General features: G+C 33.1%; 1 long non-coding RNA gene across 2 annotated transcripts; it reads right to left on the bottom strand.

Annotated features, from left to right (window-relative positions):
* Window positions 1–11,644: 11,644 nt before the first annotated feature.
* LOC131874632 (uncharacterized) lies at window positions 11,645–12,505 on the bottom strand. 2 transcript variants are annotated; one of them, XR_009372027.1, is made up of 2 exons: window positions 12,282–12,505; window positions 11,645–12,197 (listed from the first exon to the last, which is right to left on the bottom strand). It is a non-coding gene; the product is annotated as an uncharacterized LOC131874632 (long non-coding RNA). The 2 variants fall into 2 exon arrangements; XR_009372028.1 differs by having other exon boundaries at window positions 11,645–12,139.
* Window positions 12,506–14,557: the final 2,052 nt, after the last annotated feature.

The raw sequence follows: 14,557 nt of genomic DNA, 5'->3' as shown, positions 1-14,557 counted from the left end.
TAACTACTTCCATTATCTTAAGGGTAGTTCATGTATGCCTTCTTTTATGTTTCATGTGATCTGAAGGATCAAAATGACAATTCATTTTTATTTTTATTTTTAGGATTCTTAACAACTTAGATTCTATCGCCAAGCACTACACAAAGCCCCATGTTTTTGCAAGATACATAAATTTGAGATTGGAAGTATCATATCTGGCTAAGTGGTTGTGTGTTTTAAGTGCATTATGAAGAGGTGGTTTCATCCACCAATACCTAAGCCTTAGATTGTACTCCTCTAAGTTGGAATTGTCATTTTCCACGAAGCTCGAACGAAGGGGCATGGAGTGAAGTGAGGGGATTTGACCTCATCCTCACACACCTTAGCTAATATTCACTATTTAATGAATTTGGGCCTTATGTATATTTGGTCATATTGAGGACTCCTTAGATAAGCATGTATAAACCCAACATAATACCTTCCAATCATGTGTAACACATGATATACTAATAAGTGACTAGCCTCAAGAAGTTTCTCACTGTGTGCCCCTGAGGGATATTAGTGGGCTCACGAGAAAAACACGCCCACTTGAATAATATAGGTTTTCCTTGTGTCTTTCTTATATTCTCTTTTGTGTTAAACCTATATTAAGACCAAAGATTTCAAAAAATAAATAACTAGTAAAAAGAAAATAAATTGGTGAAAATCATTCTTATGGCACCTTGTACAAGTACCATGATGAAAACTCGTCGTTTATTTTCATCCATTATCTACATGTCACCTTTTCACTTGGGTGCATATATCCACCACATATTACCCATGCATTCTCTTTAGCGCCTCTAATGTTTCATGTTTCCATCATATTGCATCCATCCACCTTAATCATGTTTTAACTTTGTCAAGGTTCTGAATAAAATTTTGGCACATGCTTCAATAAATCTTATTTAATTATTGTTTACATGCATTGTGCTATGTGCTCCTATTTCACATAATCCTTAGAAGTCAAAACATTCACTCACAAGAACAACTTGATAAAAAAATTTAAAAAATAACATCACAAGAGTAACTAATCACTCAAAATAAACCAACTTTCATTTCATCTAGCTAGAATCCTTTTCAAAGCTTCCTTGATTATTGTATCAATCATCAAGATATATTAATCCCCCATCCAATATCACTATCACTATCCTAGCACTAGTTAACTTGGTTTTCCACTTGGATAATAGGTTTGTCTTTATACATTTCTTATTATTATTTTATTGCTTTTGTTTCTTGATTGTTTTTATCATATGCATGTTTTAACCCATGACATATTCATCAAGGTCATCATGGTTCATATATCATGATGTGTCTTGGTAATGTGTTTATTGGGGGTATTTTTTTACATTTTACATTTTTCTATCCCTACATGAGTCAATCCTTAACATATATGACAATATTTCATCGCAATTCCTCACACTCTAGTACATCTTGTCATGTTCTACGACAAATTTAAGTTGCTTATCAATTTGGAAAATCTCTTCAATATCACTAGAATGTATCTCTCGTAAAAAACCTAGAAACTTTATGGAGAAACAAAGACATTCAAAAAATAAATCATTCACCTTTTGATTTTTCACCCCTTTCCTCTCATTTTCATTTCAATATGTCTTGGTCTCTCTTCCTTTCAATAGTACACTTGTGTTCTTTCAACCCTCTTGCCCTCCCAAGGGGCTATCCCTATCCATTTTTGTAATATGTAATGCCCCACTAGGAAACCCCGAAGGGATAAAGCTAAAACACAAGAATAGAGTGCAAATAATTTTTTTTTTTAAAGATAATACCAGAATAATGATACAATGAATTATCATTAAGTTCAGATTACACAACGGAATACTTAACTAACACCGAAAGAGTTTCCCAACGTGATTAGTTGATTCAACACATAACTCAACTCACCCTAATAAATCCAATTAAGTTAATTAACTTAATGACATGATAATACTTTAAACAAGGATAAATTTATCCGATAGGTTAGAAATATAGATAACATGATGAAGTTCATCCATTACAATTTAACCATACATTTCATCTATTCTTAGATTAAAACATATGTCCTGCATCTAATTTCCATACATACTTTAATTGCATTAAACACTAATGAGTACTTTCCATTATACCAATCTACATTCTTCATGATCCAAATTACTGCATTTAATAAGATAACTACATACATGCATTTAAGATTAACATTAGCTAATCCACATTATACATTTTAACCATAATGTCATCCATGCATACTAAATGAAGAGGGAACAAAAGAACACAAACACCACATAACACCAAAATGATATCGGAGTTCACCCCTAAATGGCTACATCTTCGGGTCTGTTCAACTGCAAGACCCCTCTAATAACTAAATACATAAGGTTCACATCATTTACATCATGTCATCAAGGCATACATAAACCAATAATACATACTACCACATCGATCCAATAGATACATGAATGATCCCAAAAAAAAAAAAGGATCCATCTGAACATGATAAGAAGTAGTCTCAAAAGAACAACTAGAGCATCCGCGAAACTAAGTCCTCGCATGGTCTAAAATGAATATGAGGTTCTCACAAGGGCATAATCAACCATATATGACTCCACAACAATGTTCCTAACAAAGACCACTCAAATTGCACACTAGTGAACATAACTTGGTATGGTTACTATGGCAGGCCTCCATAGGTCCCGGCCCCATCTATTGGGTTACCCTGGCAACCTTTCCCCAATCTCTGGCCCATCCAAGTCTCATGTGGACCCAACACATCCTTTCGTGAAGACAAGGTTGTTAGTTTGCCATTTCAGGCCTTCTCACTGCATGTCGAGTCTGCACTAGCCTTCAACCCATGCGTGAGGCACAATTATCTTACTTAGTGTTTTCATTTACAAAACTCTATAATATGCTATTAGGTTATCACTTATTTAGACACACTTTCGATGGGCTACCGTGCAACCACTTTGGGCACGACCCCCACTCAAAAGCCACTTTCCCATATGACACTAGACCATAATCATACGAACTCCTAAAACCAAGGAATACATCAAAACAAGAAAAAGGAGTTTCAATACGGTAAGAATACCCACTTGGCCAAACAAAACCTCTCATGAGGTGCACTGACTAACGATTCTCTGACTAGAGACATAACCAGCTTCAATCAACCACATAACAACAACCAACACTTGCAATCAAGGACATGACTAGATACAAAGCCATCACATGAAAACAGTCAATACTCGAGTTCAAGAACATAAGCGGATTCCAAAATAACCATATGACAATATTCAACAATTACAATCAAGAGCTTGCCATTTCCTAATCAAATGTGAATACAAAAAATTAAACACGCATAGACATAAATCTGAACGACAATCTTTTTCCATATTATTTAGAAATACAGATCGATCAAGTTTTCTAATTGATCTAAACTTCCATAAACAGTTTTGGACAAAATCACCATTACATAACAATTTCACTACCAAAATTGCAATCGTATGATCGTGCCTATAATCCAATACATAAAAACAAAACATTATTAAATGTATTTTCTCATCTACTATCCATACTTCATTAAGAGAGAATGTCATCAAGTTTCTAACCATAACTATCCATCTTCATAATTCCCCAATTAACATATTATTTAATCTCGAAAATATTCAACTAATATATTGTTTTAATCTCCAAGAATAAACCAATAATATAAATATTTCTCTTTCCAATATTCAATTCTATAGTATTCCCTTTCTTAAGATTTTCCAAATAATATAAATAAACCATTTTATTGCTCTGAAATTTACTAAATAACATAAATTGATTTCCCTTTCTAAAGTTACCCAAACCATATGTTATTTATTTTTAACGAGCTATATATAAAAGCATTCAATTTAAATCTCCATTTAAATATATTTTAATTCAATTAAAATATTTATATAAACATATTGTCTATTAACACTGCAAGAGGAATAGCGAGGGGCAACTACCTGTCGGTAGTGCTGCTACCAACCGGTAGCAGGCACTACCCATCGGTAGTACTGCTACCATATAGTAGCAAGCACTACCCGGTAGTGCTGCTACACTAGTGCCTGCAGACACTACCGTCAGTAGAGCTGCTACCATACGGTAGCAGGCACTACCCGGTAGTGTTGCTACCTTACGGTAGCAGCAGCTACCTGCCCACGTGGTGGGTATTCCCAGCCACGTGGGTAACATAATATATATTTTATTTTATTTTTACTTTTCTTTTTAAAAGAAAACCCCTCCATAATGCATACGCAGTCTCAGACCGAGACAAAAAGAATAAGATAATTCCCAGAATAACAGAGATTTTCTATATCATAATAATTTTGAAATAACTAGTCCCGGAAAATTAAAACTGGGAAGAATTCTCCAACTAAGTTTCATATTGGGCAAAAGGAAATCAATTTACTCACAATCATCCAACTAATTTGCCAATCACAAACTAATTTCACAATTCATGGACCAAAATAAGAGATTCAAAAAGGAAATTTCTTAATCAAAACCTACACACACATTTCCAGTATGAAAATCAATTTGCACAAACAAGAATTGATTTGGAGGTTGAGAAAGAAAGCTAGGAGGTTCCAAAATTTGAGATTTAACTACTACTCTTCAGTAAACCACAAATCTGAAAGATTATTCAACCCACACACTTAGATTTCTTACAAATCAAAACAATCTCTTTAAGCAAAAACCAAGGAGATAAATAAAAATCCAACCTCTATCAACAATCCTGGAGAATGATTCGATGAAGAGCTCAACCTGCAAGCTCAAGAAATTCCTTCTCCCACAAATGCCCAAAATTTCCATTCCAAAAATAACTCTCCCAAAAATATTTTCAAACCTAGGTTAAAAAGGAATAGTTTTTGACCAAAAGTCCATTTTAGGTTTGAAATATTTCCAACCAAATAAAAAAATCATTTCCCAATAAATTTAATATGCACAAATTGCTTTTCTTCCAAAAATAGATTTTCTCAATAGAATTAAAACTAACCTTTCTATTTCAAAAAGCCAAGGAGGGTAAAATATTAATTTTCCAATTACTAATTAACCTTCCTTCCAAATGCATAAACTTAATTAATTCATCATTTAAAACTAACCATTTAATCGAACTTGCTACAAACATGAATTGAGCAATTCTAATTAATGATTAATCACACAAAGGGGTCCTATTTAATTTAGTCCCTTAATTTACTAATGCGTAAAAACGCATTCAATCTAATTAAATATTTGGGATTAAATAATCAATTTTACCACACGCAACCCAAGACAGCCAAACAAACACACAATCCGCATACCCAACCAAAGGGGAAACTGACTGACGACGCTCATTAGAGCACGACTAGGGAAGGACGAGGGTCTTATGACTACCTAATCCAATTCCTTTGGACCAGTAAGGTCCACTCAAACCTGTGAATCCAGGTGGAGATGAACCTTGTACCTATGCGCTACTGCACCTGCAATCTCCTGCACAATGAATCACACATGCATACATATATATATTCCATGAAAGTGTTAGCTCGGGGTTAATAACACGAATCAAATGAACGACTAATCATACATAATAATTTATGTGAAATCAACACTTGCAAGTACGCACAATAATCATAATACCTGACTTTAACATTACAACTTGGTAAATCAACCATTCAAGAATGCCACTTAAAAAGTCAACCAAGGTCAACTGGTTTGTTTTTTTTAAATTGATTAGGGCAGGTGTACTACATAATACATCTAGGGCAATCTATTGCCACTATATTCCTACCATGGTATCAATATTTTTGTTTAAAAATATAGTTATTGCCTTATGGTCACAACGAGGGTAAAAATGTAAACACCTAAAATCCACCATCATTCATAATGACACATTTTAACATCATTCATAATACTTCATCAATGCCACCATGATAATCAACTAAATTCAAGAACACTACCATTATAAGGCCATCTAAAAGATAAAATAAAAAACTTATTTAATTAAATCCTCACCACTCCACTAATTAATTAAACATTTTATTATTTAATTAATTAATCTAATTTTCATCTTATAATTTAAAATAAACAAATATTCATTTTGCATCTCACCTTTTTATTTGAATGCAAACAACTCATTTCTCTCCATTTTTCCATACCTTCAAATCTCACCCGTCCATTTAATCTTTTAATAGCCAGCCTCCAATTTTGCAACAAAATATTGAATATTCCTTGGTTCCTGTATGTTTGTTGTTGGTGCATCATTTCCCTTTATTTATTTTTCTACTTGGGTTTTGACTGACATGGGTGTGCTTCCTATTGTTGAGTCTATTACTACATTGTTGGGCTTAGTTTCATCTATCGTGTGTTTTATTGTCTCTAGTGTAGCCACAAGTTCTTCTATTACTATTACTAATGCACAATTTGTAGCTACTATTAGTGCACCTTCTGGGTTGACCTTTCTTGTTGATAGATGCAACTTTTATTAGATTGTTGGTTCAGTTGTTGCTTACCCTTTCAAGAAGAAATCTCATCCTCTTATTTGCACCAAATCATCCTTGATGGTGGTTTCTAACCAAGATGTGGTGGAAAATGAGGACTTCTACTAGCATAGAGGGTTTAATGTGTAGATTCTCCAATCTATGACCCTCTCTTCTTGATCTACACAAATGGGTGTTGTATTTATGGAGGCCTCTTGTGGTGGATAATACTAAGCTATTCCAATGTGCTAAAGATTTTGTTTTCCTCCTTTGCCTCCTCTAAGGATAGAGATTTGGTGTTCAGCGAGCTACTCTATTAATCCTTGATCAACCTCCTTCAATCCTCTTACTAGGCCACTAAATGTGTGTTTTGTATGGGTTGGACTTTCAAGCCTCCCTCTATAGTTTTGGGAGCCTTCTTTTTATGAGGCCTTTGGTAACTGTATTGGTTCCTTCTTAAAATTTGATTACTCTACTTTGTTCCTAGGCCACCCATATCTGGTTGCATACTAGTAGATGTTGACATATTCAAACCACTTCATGAAGATGTGGTTTTGATGGTTGAGAATAGGCCTTGGACTCATCCTCTTGATTATGAGGGCCTCCCCTTCACATATAATTGGAGTTTCTCTCCTACCCTTCTAGTATAGACAAATCTACCTTCAAGTCATCCTCATTGTTCTTCTCATGTTGATGAACTTCCATGGGGGTATCCCCACCTACTTCTACGCATGTGGATACTCCCTCTTCGTGTGTTGATAGGTCCTTTATGGGGGTTTCTCTTATTGCTTCCCCTTGTATTGAGCATTTGGATGATAATTTTGCTTGGATTGTTGTTCATGGGAGGAAACATCTTCTTCTTCCTCTTCCCTTTTTCATTCTTGTGTTGTGGATGATAGTTCAACACTCTCCTTACTTGGGTTTGTCTTTATGGGTAGTTATCATTTGGCATCTTGGCTACAAATGTTTCTCTTTATCTTGTTTGTACTACTTCTTTGTAGTTTGTTGCAAGTTGCATGTTAAAGGCCTATTTTGTTCTTTTCCTGGGGCTTTTGTTGTAAAGGGTTTAGCACCCTAGTTTGCTACTTAGTTTTTGATTAAGTGAAAATAGGTTTTGAAGGGATCCGAAACCCTTTACAAAACAACCAAGGGATGGAACTTGACCACTCAACCAAGAGAGAGCCACAACCAAAAAAGCAGAGACTACCTCTAAAGACAGAAGACAACTCAACCAATGACAGGGCCAGGAAAGCTAGCCCAAACAACCAACTACAAGGGCCCTCAAGATTTACAATTGGCCTTGTGGGAACGAAGAGTCATATCAAAAGAAGGCTTGGACGTCTTTGAATGCTTCCCCTTAACAGTAATCCACCCTTCTTAAATTTTAGCAGCCGAAACTGACCAGCCTAAAGGGCCCAATACTGATCTTACCGGATTGGGAGAAAGAGCATCAAAAGATGGAGCAACAACCGTCACGAACACAGGACCGCAACCAGCAGATGGGGCAAAGGTTGTGTCAACACATGGTGAAGCAGCCAACAGGGTAAGAGACGGCAATCCATTTTTAGTTTGCTACTTAGTTAATCAAAAACAAAATATTTAATAAAGTTTCTCACAATGTTGTAACAAAATAATTAATTACTATAATCACTTTAAATGAATTGTATCTACATCATCCATCTAAAAAGAAATTTAACCATCCATCATGCCTCATATTCTATATTGCAAATATAGATTCATCAAATGAATCTACACTATCCATTCTAATCTTAAAAAATTATAAATTGGGTTGTAAGCTTCCAGAAACTTATTTAACTTTGACTAGTACATTCTACTTAAATTTTGTAGGATTAATTTTAGCAACTATATAGCATTCATTAGAATTTTTCATCCTATCCAGGAGCTTACATTTGATAGTTTTTGTTGTGTTTGAAGTCTATTGAGCTCAACCCAAGGTTTGCATGTAGTTTGGATAACAAAGTTTATTTAGGTTAATTTTTTCTCCTTAAATTCAATTGATTTCTTACAATACAAAATTGATTTAAAAAATTAACTACCAATTTTTTATTAATATGGGAGAAAGTTGACATTTTTGGTTATATTTATCAACTTAATTGACAAACAATTTAAAAAAGATTTTGTTAATAAGCTTAGTAATAATATTATTTTTTATTGTGCAAATAAATTATAATTTTAAATTTTTATTTTTTTATTTTTTTTAAAGAGTTTTTGAAGGTTGTACAATTTTGTATTTTAGACTAAAGTGATAATTTAAAGGGAAAAAAAGTTAATTTAGTGATTCCAAATATAAGTTAGGTTAATGCCAAGCCATAAAATAAGAATTACATTCATAACATTATGGCTTGTGCTCCGAAAGAATTTTGGAAGTGTAAAAGTGCATCTAGGCAATGTTCATTACCCAAGAGAAAGATAAATGCTAAGAGATCCCTTGAGCACTTACACCTCAAAAGTCATGATTTTGGGTTCAACAAAGATTTTAAGCCTATATAGACTAATTATTATTATAAAAATGATTATTATAAATTTAGATTATTTCTACCAAATGATAATATTAAAGATACATCTAATTTTTGTTATGCTAGTTTTTTTTGGCAGCCTAATGTATGTAATGATTTGCAATAGACATGCAAGTATTGAGAAAGCCTATGTCTAATTGTAGTAAAGAGCATTTGACTTAGGTTAAGAGGGTGCTTAGATATTTATAAGGTACATATGATTATTATTTGTGTTATTATGGTATGAATGATGTGGATAATACATTATGTATATAAGGGTTTGTTTATACGGATTAGGTAAGTGACTTGGATAATGTAAGGTCAATTAGTGGCTATGTGTTATCTTTGTTTGGTAGTGTAATTTATTAGATGAGTAAGAGGCAGCCTTTGATTGCTTTGTCCATGACTAAAGGATAATATGTAACTATTATGCAGGTTTGTAAGGAGGCAATTGAATATAGAGACTATGTTTAGAAATTAGTATTGACTCTAGGGTGGTTACAATTACATATGATAATTATAGTGCTATTTGTTTGGTGAAGAAACATATGTTCCATACCCATAACAAGCATGTTGATGTTTAGTATCATTTTGTAAATTCCCTCATAAAGCCAGTGAGGACAAAGAAGTTCTCTTGGTGGATAAAGGTTATGGACCTAGGATTATGTACTTTAAGGTTTCCATGGATGTCATTATTGTTAAGATAAAAGTGATGTACACCTTGGACAAGGAAATGATTGTTTTGGTTATGAAAAAATAATTATTATTTGTTGTGAATCTTTAAGAGATCTATGTAGCACATTAAATATTTATTTGGCTCCACCAGTAGATATTGAGAAAAATAAATAATATTGGAAAAATATAATACCAAAAAGTAAATGTTGGGGTCAATGGTTTTGAGGTACATGGCTTTTATCTTACCATTTGGTTGCTTTGTGAGAGCTCAAATCCATAAAAGCAAGCACATGTTTAGTGGTTGAGGTTGGTTGGTTGGCTTCTTGGCTAGTTAAGTGAGTTGTCATTAGTATTGAACTCTCTTGTTTAGTGCATATGTGAAGCATGGCATGGGGTGTGTTGTTACATGCTTAGACACAGAGGATGCATTGAAGGAACTTGACATTTCAGAATTATTCATGGAGAAGGAACTTGACATTTCAGAATTATTCATGGAAACTTTGTAAGTGTACTGTAATATTTTTATTATTGAATAATACATTGAGTGTGGATGTTTGTGGAAGCTAGGATTATCCCTCTTGATGATTTTTCCAAGGTATAGATTGTGTGATCGTGTGGTATGTCTTGACCTTTGCAGTATGGTTATTATGTAAGTTTTTATGTATGCCTTTCTCTCATGTGGTTATGATGGAAATGGTTTGATCAACCTGGTAATTTTCCTAATAATTCTAATTTATAATATCAAGTGGGACTGTGATATTTGATTCCAATCCAATTGATGTGATTATTGGAACCAAAGGCCCCTTGGATTCACTTCTCTCTATGAGTTAAAGACTTTGTATCTAAAGATTGCATAGTCAAAGGTTCAAGGACAGACTGCTCAAAAATTTATTCTTTTTTCCATATTTTGAGGTTTTTTTATACCTTTGTTTTCTTATCCCATGATTTTGGATCCAATGTTATTTAAGACCACCTTTATTTTGTGCCCAAAAATATTCACACATGTATTGAGAGGTTGGTGCAATGAATTTATAGGAGATTTCGCATGTGGACAAGGACTTCCAAAATGGTGAAGGGGGAAAGTGTATTGCATATGTACCATTGTGTTGAATATTATTACATATTATGTCTCTTGTTGATGGTGGAGTTTTTCCTAAATGGTTTCTCCACATACATCTAGTGTTATGTACTTAATTATTGTGGTTTATTGATTTCTATTTGTTTCCACATAAAATCTCTCAATGGGTATTTCTATTTCTTTACTATAACCAACAAATATGCAACTTTGATCCTTCACATCAAGTTTCTTCATGTTCTCATGAAGAATACATATATAAAAAACACACACAAAGATTTTGAAGTGAGACAAGCAAGGCTTGGCATGCTACCACTCTATTTCTCCTCAAGAGCCATCTCCTTCACAACCTTTGTTAGCATCTAAGGTAAGGGTATGAATAGCCATTATAGCTAACTTCACACACCCTAAGTTCTTAAACAATTACATCGGGATTGACAATTTTTTCATAGTTTTCTTCATATGCAACTTAAGTTCTTATAATAGCTATTGTTTTGGTTTTTGGTTAGTTACGATTAACACAGTGGGATTCGTTATGTGTGCAAGGGTCTAAAAGCGGTTATCTTGAGTTGATGTCCAATACATTTTCTCTATTGCCCTATTAACCATTTGCTTTGACCACCACAAAATTTGCACAACTGATTCCAATACTTATGCACAAATGCACCATAATCGTGCACTATTGGTACCAATAAAGTTGCACAAATCCCCTAATTACTAACTTTTTTTCCAGCTATATGGCCTATTGGGTAATTTTTTAATGGACTTCTAACTAATGAAATCCAATGAACAACTATTGAAACATGAATGGTAATTGAGGGAAACCGATATCCAGCCATCAAGATGGACCATAGCATCTAACTTCTCATGAATGAAGACCATTTTCAGCTCAACAATGCAAAGTAAAAACCTTAATTATCCTGATGCTTAAATAATCGGACAGAGTTATTCTGGCTTCAAAACCGTCAATTCGTACACCATGTTATTGACAATTAAAAAAATCGCCATTGTCTCCCAAAACCAATGGTGTATAACGTGCATTAACCGTACTGCGGTTTTGAAACCAGAATAGCTGCAGCCTAAATAATCGTTCCACTTCCAGAATAGCTGCAGCCTAAATAATCATTCCACTTCTGAACCCCGCCCCCCAATTACCAATATAAAAAAAACATAATTCTACCACCTCTATCCATTAAGCCTTAGACAACATGTAGGCAAATCTCAACGTAAAATTTTCTCTCAGCTTTCAAAAATGTAAAAAAAAATCACTCCTCTGTGCCCTTTTTTTTTTGTTTGTATGGGCTTTTCAAGTACCTGTCAAGCGTGCAGACCTGCAAACCCTACCACGCCTCTTTTCATCTGTGCTACTCTGTAAACAGCACCTGCAACAGCTGCAAACGGCCAACTTTCTCAGGAAACAGCAGCTGCCATATCGCAACAAGTAAAATCCTGCACGGCCGGCACACTCAAACCAAACCACGCGATTGGAATAACTTTATATCTGAAAAAAACAAATCTGAACCAGAGACTTACACACGGAGAGCAATGGAGGACGAAACCCTCGGCCCACACTCACGTCAAACACCTCGAATTTTGCAAATGGTGGATGAACCCACCCGCAGTATCCTTCTGCAAACCGGCTCTGCACACAGACCCTGACTTCACTCTAAAACCTAAAATTTAATACAATGTTCGGAATATGACATTTTAGGCTATATAGGATTTGTAGTTGCTTTTGGCGGTTTGCATACAGACCTTGCCTTCACTCTAAAACCTAAAATTTATAACAATGTTAGGAATAACATTTTATATAGGATTTGTAGTTGTTTTTGGCCGTTCGGTTACAATTGTATTTCATCAATTTTATTTTATCTTTTTTGGTCTTTTAGAATGATTTCATTTGTTCTATTGTTTATGGTATATGTTTTGTCTCCATTGTGGCTATGTTGATGTACAAGGGTTCCACCATTTCAATCATTATTATCAATATCAAAAATATTTCACATGAGACTTGTGTAGTTGAAAAATATAAGTCGAAAATTAGATAGGAGAGATCTCTATTTTTGTCTCATGGAGTAGTTCCATTTGTCCCATTATCCATGGAACATGTTTCATCTACCTTCTAATTATGCTGATGTAGAAGAGTTTGGACCCTTTCAATTCCTCTTATCAATATCGAAAACATTTCATATGAGATTTGTGTAGTTGAATGAGTGGAAACATAGACATAAGAGTTATCTTTTTTGTCTTCTGGAGTGGTTTCATTTGTCAAGTTGTCCATAGTACGTGTTTCGTCTATCTTTTGGCTATGTTGATGTACGAGGGTTCAAACCCTTTTAATCCCTCTTATCAATATCAAAAACATTTCAAGTAGGATTTGTGTAGTTGAAAAATCGAATAGAAACATAGACATAAGAATTCTCTTTTTCGTCTTATGGAGTGGTTTCATTTGTTCAATTGTCCATGGTACATGTTTTGTTGTCTTTTGCTATTTTGGTGTACAAGAGTTCAAACCCTTTCAATCCCTCTTATCAATATCAAAAACATTTCATATGGGATTTGTGTAGTTGGAAAAAAGAGTGGAAACATGGACATAAGAATCCTCTTTTTTGTCTTGTGGAGTGGTTTCATTTGTCTGATTGTCCATGGTACATGTTTTATCTACCTTTTGTTGTTTTGATGTACAAGGGTTTGGACCCTTTCAATCCCTCTTATCAATATCAAAAACATTTCAAATGGAATTTGTGTAGTTGAAAAAAAACGATCAGAAACATAGACATAAAGATTAAAACGAATCTTCATTTGTTCATTGTCTCAAATTTTAGTGTGCATCGTGCATAATTATACTATAACTATCTATTTGAGTAAACGGATCTCTTTAAATAGTATTGTTGAAGTAATGCATGGCAATATTTGTTGTTTAACCAATTTTTCATGTACAAGTGGAATAGACGTCTTGAGAAGTATATCTTTCGACATATTTTATATAAATTTTTTGAAGTATAGATATATTTATTAAACAATGAATAATATTAAATATAATCATAAAATATTATTATTTTATTTTATGTAATATTAATATTGAAATTTAAATTATTTAAAAATAAAAAATTGACGTTTGTTTTAATATTCCTTTTTTTTTTTTTTTAAATTAATAAAAATAATTTAGTTTTGTAATTCATATGATTAAATGAATTAAGTTTTTTAGAAAATATTGTGTATAATTTTTTTTAGTTAAACATTTCATATCTTATTAAAATCATCCATTAAAAAATAAAATTGTTTAACTAATAGAATTATATAAGAAAAAAATAGATTTGTTTAAATAGAAGATTGTATAATTCTATATAAAGAATTATATATGTCATATTAAATATTTTAACAACTAAAAAATACATAATCATTTTTCCACTCATTTAAAACAATTATTAAATGATAAAGCATTATTATGAACCAAACTTCTTAAATAAATTGGTAATTTTATCTTAAAAGATTAAATTTGACGTTATGAAGAATAACACATTTCAACCACCTTTCTCATATACCTCTTAAAATAATTTTCCTCCAAAACTAAAATTGCTACATTTATAACATAATATAATTTAGCTTGGTTTGAAAAGAATGTTCTACCAATGTTGACTCACTAACTAGAATATGTTTAATGCTAGTAATAGTTATCCTTAATCTTATATTAGTAAAGTATTTAGTTGTTTCAATGTATAAAATCTTGTAAGAACATTTAAACTTTGCCCTTGTAAAGTAAGTTGTCTTTGTGTATGGAATTCCATAAAAACATCTAACTTTGCATT

The sequence above is a fragment of the Cryptomeria japonica genome, chromosome 3 (assembly GCF_030272615.1).
Source record: "Cryptomeria japonica chromosome 3, Sugi_1.0, whole genome shotgun sequence".
Classification (NCBI taxonomy): domain Eukaryota; kingdom Viridiplantae; phylum Streptophyta; class Pinopsida; order Cupressales; family Cupressaceae; genus Cryptomeria; species Cryptomeria japonica.
This window is presented reverse-complemented; position numbering and strand designations above follow the sequence as displayed.